This window comes from Cyprinus carpio, chromosome A4 (genome assembly GCF_018340385.1).
Source record: "Cyprinus carpio isolate SPL01 chromosome A4, ASM1834038v1, whole genome shotgun sequence".
NCBI lineage: Eukaryota > Metazoa > Chordata > Actinopteri > Cypriniformes > Cyprinidae > Cyprinus > Cyprinus carpio.
Genome location: NC_056575.1, coordinates 20490545 through 20496371, shown reverse-complemented (window position 1 = coordinate 20496371; position 5827 = coordinate 20490545). Strand labels below are relative to the sequence as shown.

General features: G+C 39.0%; 1 long non-coding RNA gene across 1 annotated transcript; it reads right to left on the bottom strand.

Moving 5' to 3' along the window:
• Positions 1–670: 670 nt before the first annotated feature.
• LOC122140405 lies at positions 671–1950 on the bottom strand. Its single transcript, XR_006157072.1, has 3 exons — positions 1909–1950; positions 1666–1791; positions 671–852 (listed from the first exon to the last, which is right to left on the bottom strand). It is a non-coding gene; the product is annotated as an uncharacterized LOC122140405 (long non-coding RNA).
• Positions 1951–5827: the final 3877 nt, after the last annotated feature.

Here is a 5827-nt window from a genome sequence, read left to right as displayed (position 1 = left end):
TGAATAAGAAAATAATGAAATTGATAAGAGAGATGGCTGAGTATCATAAGATTCATCTCAAGCTGCAAACATTAACAAATGGTTTAGAGTCTTTAAAACTTAACGCTCCAGTTTTAAAAATGTAGAAGTTTCAGATGAGAGGTGTGATCACGCCTTTTTGTTTTTATTTTTTAAAGGTATTAATCTTTGTGGTTTAAGTTGCTACATGCTTTGTTTGATTAAAGGGTGAAAAAGGATGCGGTTGTATTTTCCAATACACTTTGGAGAGGAAACCGCAACCGAGCTGTGTTGATTTTTCTATGCATGCATGTGTGATTTCTGTGATTGAACCGAGCATACTTGTACCTATGCATAAGAGGTGTTAGAGATATTTTTATGCTAGCATTTACATGTGTTGCTGACCACCCCTGCATTTCTTCCATTTGAACTTTTGACACTCGGTATTAGATGTGATAAAGGTCATGTACTTTGTTTGTGTATGAATACACGTGATAACCAAATAAGGGAGAATGCAGGGAAGAAATGCAATTGATATGCAAGGCTATAAAAGGTAGAGAAAATCTGAGTGCGAGGCCACACTTCAATGGTGAAGACTTAGTCGCTGTTATTTTCATTTTTATTACTTATGTTATTGTCTATTAATAAAGCGAAGCCATGACAAATGGTGATGCGAAAAACTTTATTAAAAGAGTCTCTGAATAATTTCTTTATGAGTACCATTTTATTCTGAACTGAACGCTCCTACGAGCTTCAAGCAGCCTGGACTCAGCTGAGCAGTTGCGGGGCTGGGGAGGATTCCACGTCTTTTTGTCACAGATCCGGTTCTCAGACGTAAGAACAAATTATTTGCAGCTGTTGATGAGAGTAAAGGAATGTGCATTAGACATTTAGTGGGTTTTCCTCGGGGTAAAAATACAACACAGGATGTGAAAACTGTGATTAAAATCAAGGTTATTGCATAAAATATTCATTTTTGAACCTTTCTTACAAATATAACCCTTGTATTGCTTAAAAGTGAATATGAACTTGTTTTCTTTGTTATATTTCAGGTCTGAAAACATACAGAGCATCTTATCTGTTATTTTGACCTGTTTCTCCAGTTTTCTTTTATTACAAATGTAAATAAAAACTATATTTTTATTTTAAATGTTGTGAGTAGTTCACAGAATGAAACAAAAATAATTTCACTCAAATACATACCTATAAATGGAAGCGTCACGTCACATTACAATTAAGGTCAAGCCAATCGCCTCTCAACACGATGTATATAAAAGCACACCAGCTTTGCTCTGGTGTCGCGGTGAATGTTTTTAGTCGTTTGGTAATGTTGGATGATACACAGGCTTCAGAGTTTTCTCGGCAGAGGAAGTGAAACATTGGCGGAGTTCCAAGTGCTTTCTAGTGTTGCCAGGTTTTTTCAAAACCGCCAATTGCTACTCAAAACTAGCCCAATCGCGTTTCGAGAATGGTTCCCCAGAAAAATTCACATTTCAGGCGCTAAATATCACATTATTGGGGTCGCTTCAACTCGTGGACATGTAAAGCAACCCGCAGCAATAGTGTGAACCCCTCACAAGCAGATTAACGCACTAAAAAATCCCGACAATTAATGAATTAATTTAAAAACACCCACCTCATAATGTGCAAGTGGTTAGATTTACCTACCCAATGGTAGATCGCCAGACCCACAGAATACTCAGTTACTCACAGCCTCGTTCATAATAGGCAAACTGCAAGTGCACAGGTGTTCCATCTGATCAAACACATGAGCTGCACGGTGAGGAGGACAGCCTGCACCAAAGAGCAACGTCGCACAAATCCGGACCATAGTCTGGCTAAAACATACATCCCCACTTTAATAGTGTATGTGTACTAGCAGCAACATTAGCCCAACAGCTAGGTACATACCTCCCGCAGAGATGCGCTCGTACCCAAACAGAAGCAATCGTGACTATGACGCATACCCAGGTGGCCTGAACTCCGCCTTAAATAGGCCAGGGATGGCTGCTGATAGGCTGTCACACCCACCACTCAGGTGACAACCACAAATAATAGGGCGGGATCTAACCAGCCTTGCCACATTTGGAACAACTCTTTTGTAATGAGGCATTTCGAGGCTCATTATTAAAGGCTTACAATAGCCTACTGATAAAGATCGTTGCTCGCATTATTCCTTTCTGAAAAACATGCTGTTTAGCACACCGTTAAGTATTTTTTGTCTTAATCATATGCTTTTGTCTTTGTTTATTCAGTCATTGTTTCATTTGCGTCTATCTACAATAATTCCTGAATGCCTTGTACAGGAATGGGGTAAGTATTACAACTTAAGTCTTCTGTTGCATAGACCATTTCTGCAAAAAGGTCTTCACTGTCTATTTCTGCACCAGCGTCCTCTGAATAAAAGCATGAACGTAAACGGACATGTTTTCTTACATGCTCAAACACTAAAGTGTTCCCAATACACAATATATTGACTAACTAAGCATTTTATCATACTTTAGAAAAATATGTGTTCTTTTACTATTCTCAGGACATATTTAAGGTGATTAGCTCTAGCTTAGCTATGTGCCATTAGGTTGCTCTGATAAATAACTAGCTGGTGCTCTTTCTGTGTGGTGAGCATTAAAGTATTCCATCTTGAAATTTGCACTCGTTAAGGCCTTCTATAGTCTGAAGTTTTTATGTACTTCCTATCTATAGATTACTTCCTCTCCGGATTTCCTCCTAAACTTCGTCAAAGTTTGGACCTGGAGGTTATAATTACTACTATTCTGATAATTTAGTTCGTGCTCCTTTAATATCCTGGACAGCGCATGCTTACTCATAACATCTGCTTTAAAGTTATACAAAAATCTTTGTGTAAGGGCTTTCTTTATGCTTTTACAGGATTCAATAGCTACTGAAATTTAATCGGCTATTAAGGCATCATTGTTAAATTTAATGCATTCTTATCCTTCTGCAAGGGTTCACTCGTCGGGTTCCCATGGTTAAATGGAGTCATCAAGCTTTGTGGGAATTCCATGGCTGCAGATGCAGAGAACTTTGGCTCTCACCTCATCTTTACACAGCTCACTCTTTGGACTGGCGCTATTATGAAGCAGGCTTATCTTTAAAGTCCACGTGAACCGGAGGTCGCTGCTGACTTTATTTCAGTGTGGTGACGTATTTCCTGCTGAAACGGAATATTGAATAGAGGGCATGGTTTTTGTTTGCTCTGCTGGTCTCTGTCTTTCACTCATAGCAAACAAACGGCTGGAGGGGTGTGTTTAAGGATATTCTGCCCATGCCGTCAAACTGACGTCATTAGAAAAGGAATGCCATTCCAGAGTGGAAGTAAATGTTCAGATTTTTTTATTTTTTTTTTTTTGTTTTTTTTTGGAAGGTTTTTTTGCATAGATTTTTTACATGTGCGCTAGTAAAGTAAATTTTGATTTCACGCAGACTTTAAGTAATAATCGAGGCTTGTTTGGTCTTACCTGGCTGTTGCAGCCTTCACATTACATGGACTGTTGAGGCACTTTGCATAACTCTGCTATGGTGGTCATCAGGGACGTTTGCCCATTACAGTTTATGAAGTTTGGCCTATTGTGGCCTTCAAATATCACAGCCTATCGGGGACTTCGCTTAAATTGAGTATCTCTTTTTATGGTCATGGTGATCTGGCTCATTTTCTATTTTTGGGGGGAGGATATGTTTCCTCTGCGCTTTCTGGCAGTTAGATGGAGTTTTACACGGCCTTCCTCTCTGTGCATACTGAGGCATTTCATTCTACGGCCTCTTGGTTTTCTCATTATGGCCCATTTGGGCATCTCCATCTGTGGCCTAGCTAGGCCTTTTCTCTGTGGCTTTTCTTTAAGGCCCGCCGGGGTCGTTCCCACTGTGGCCCGCCGAGATTATGGCCCAGGCAGGGTTTTTCCTGGGTCAAAATTGGTCTTCGGTGGTGGCTGACTGACATGGTCATCCACACACACCAAAGAGTACCCTAGTACCCACATGATCCGCAAGCCCAATATTGACAATAAATGTTAAATTTAAAATAAATACAAAGAAACAGTTTGTGATGTTTTTTTCTTATTCTATTTATTCATCTAAAAAAACGATCACTGTCAGGCTAGATAGTAAAAGAAAGCGATTACAATTTATTTTACATGTAAACATCATCGATACCAAAGTATATTTGAAATGTCAAAGGTATCACAATTTATCTATTTACTAATTATGCAATTATCAGACACAGATATTACCTGTCACTCTCACTGTCATCCTTTCTTTCCATCTTTGCAAAAAGGCTGTGATTTTTCCACGACTGGCTTTCATAGTTTTGAAAGATAAAATCCTTTTTTGATAGACCTGATAATTATTTTAGTATAATCATATCAATTAAAAAGTAGCGTTAAAAGGTGTAATAATGTAATTTTTTACCATATAAAATTTAATAAAATTAGCAGCTAGCTAGCAACAGCTTGCTTTGTGCTTTGATCTAGTTTCATCTCACTCCAGTCTAACTTTAAACTAAATGATTTTTATAGGTAATTTACTACACATTGGCAGAGGCCTATACATACTGGGATTATTAAGGCTAAATTTTACTAAACACTCTTGCTAAATGGGGTAAGCACGCTTACTTTCTCATTTCAGATGTGTATGTTCTTCTAAGAAGGAATAATGATTTTGTTATACACCGATTCAGACACTGACGGGCAGACCGATTGCTATAACCATTCATTATAATGAATCGGCTCAAAGGAGTCATAAGGTCGCGAATCGGACTTTAGCGGACGTGTGTGTGTGTGAATCCTGGCTGTTAGGACATCGCGAAAGATTTGTCAACACACACACACACAAAACACTTCATAACTGGATATATATTTTTTTGCGTTTATTTAAAGTTATGTCAGCTGCATGGGCGGAATGCTTGTCACAGGATCAGGTTTTTTTATTCGAGGGAGAGAGAGCAAAGACAGAACTGAAGACGGAGAGTGCGCGCGCGGGGGAGGGGCGCTGTGCTCGTTCTCTCCGTCACTCCGTCTGTAGCCTGCTTCATTCACAAAAACCCAACTACAGATCAAATAAGGCGTTCCGGGACAAAAAATAGTTTTGGCGGCCGCCAAAAAATTTTCAATGTAGGAAAAACCCTGTAGTTTTTGTGGGGGCCTTTTATTTTTCATATTGGGGCCGTTCCATCTTCTGTGGCCCGCCGGGGGCGTTCTCAATGTAGCCCGTCGGGGCCTTTTCAGCAGCCTATCGTGGCCTCTATCACTGTCCGGCCTATCGTGGCCTCTCTCTCTGAGGCTCTGTGGTCTATCTTCATTGCCATATAAGCTAATACTTTAGCTATAATCTGATGTCGTATTCTTATTATGTCTCGCTTATTATCTCAATTTATCTCTTTCGTACATGTTCCAGGACCTCTAAGAAATACTTCATCTGGTGCGTATTACATTTTTCTTCTTTCTCTTGGGGTAGGCTCTGCCCTGCCTTCGTCTTCGACAGGATTAGCTGGTATCGCTACGGATGGGGTCTACGCCAAAATAGTTCTATTTTTTTTTGTATGTTTTTGTAAATAAATACTTCAGTCTTATCTACACCTCCTGAGTCTTTCTGGTAGAAATAGTAAAGTCAGAAAAACAAAAAATCATTTTGGAATGGTCTTTGATGTGTGTGAAATAAATGGACAGGAAAAATCTATTGTTTGCTTATCAAAATAAATATCAAAACCATACTGAAGTTTGGACATGATGGTAGAAAAGAAATAGCTGGATCTTCTGATCAAACAAAACACAACAGATATGAAAATACAGTTATTGTAATAATCTCATGGAATGAC